This window comes from Kogia breviceps, chromosome X (assembly GCF_026419965.1).
Source record: "Kogia breviceps isolate mKogBre1 chromosome X, mKogBre1 haplotype 1, whole genome shotgun sequence".
NCBI lineage: Eukaryota > Metazoa > Chordata > Mammalia > Artiodactyla > Physeteridae > Kogia > Kogia breviceps.
In genome coordinates this window covers 95,703,761-95,704,840 of record NC_081330.1, presented here as the reverse complement: position 1 = coordinate 95,704,840, position 1,080 = coordinate 95,703,761, and the positions used below count along the sequence as shown (strand labels likewise).

General features: G+C 38.5%; 1 non-coding gene across 1 annotated transcript; it reads left to right on the top strand.

The window, feature by feature from the left end:
- The first annotated feature begins 452 nt into the window (after window positions 1-452).
- On the top strand, window positions 453-525 carry TRNAR-CCU (transfer RNA arginine (anticodon CCU)). Its single transcript has one exon. It is a non-coding gene; the product is annotated as a tRNA-Arg (tRNA).
- The last annotated feature ends 555 nt before the right edge of the window (window positions 526-1,080 follow it).

Genomic DNA, 1,080 nt, shown 5'->3' with positions numbered 1-1,080 from the left:
AAGGATGTTGCAGCCATCAAGCCACCAACACCCTTCCCCAAACACAGGATACTGGCCCCAGATAGCTGACATACATATCAAAAGAATGATTTCAATGAGTCCAGACTTTTGCATCTTCCTATACGTAGAAAAGCACTAAATTCATTAACTTGAGATGTCTGGTTTTCTTCAATTAACAGTAATCTTTTGATATCCCAACTACCTGATTTTTGTTATAAAACTCCTGTATATCCTGGCTCCTCCCTTACCTCTTTGGAAGCAGTCCTTTAGAGCTATCTGAGAGGCTGTCTCCCATGCTTGAAGTCCTCAGAAATCCGCTGAATACAACATAATTTTCAACTTTTAGGTTGTGGTTTTTTGGTTTTTTTTTTTCAGTCAACAAAAGAATAAGGTCAACAAAAAAAAGATATCCAAGATATATTGTCAAGTGAAAAAATTTGTGTACTGGGACTTCCCTGGTGGTCCAGTGGCTAAGACTCTGCACTCCTAATGCAGGGGGCCTGGGTTCAATCCCTGGTCAGGGAACTAGATCCCACATGCCGCAACTAAGAGTTCACATGCTGCAACTAAAGATCCTGCATGCCACAACTAAAGACCTGACACAGCCAAATAAATAAATATTTTTTTTTAAAAAAGAAAAAATTTGCGGACTAATATGTGTAGTATAATTATATAAATAAGATACTCCTTAATTTCCCCAGCATTACTCCTATACTACTCATCCTTAAACAAATAAATCTGCTACTACAACTCATCCTGAAGAATCCTGGAGGATGCTCCAAAACAACTCATTCTGGAGCATGCTGTCTTGAATTGCTCACATGAGAAGTATCTTTCTCAGAAATCAATGCCTGAAAATTGAAATCTAATGGCAAGACTTCTGACTTGAAGTATTTTTTATTTTCTCTGAACACACCATCTCAATCCATATGTCTGTATTTCTTGCCCAGCATTCCCACAGGCCCACTGACATATTATTTCCCCTCTTCTGGAAGATGACTGCCTTATCTTTCTTTAATTGCATAACCAGAGCAATTTCAGGTGTGACTCAAGGCCTTTGTTTTACCTTAGACTGTCTTG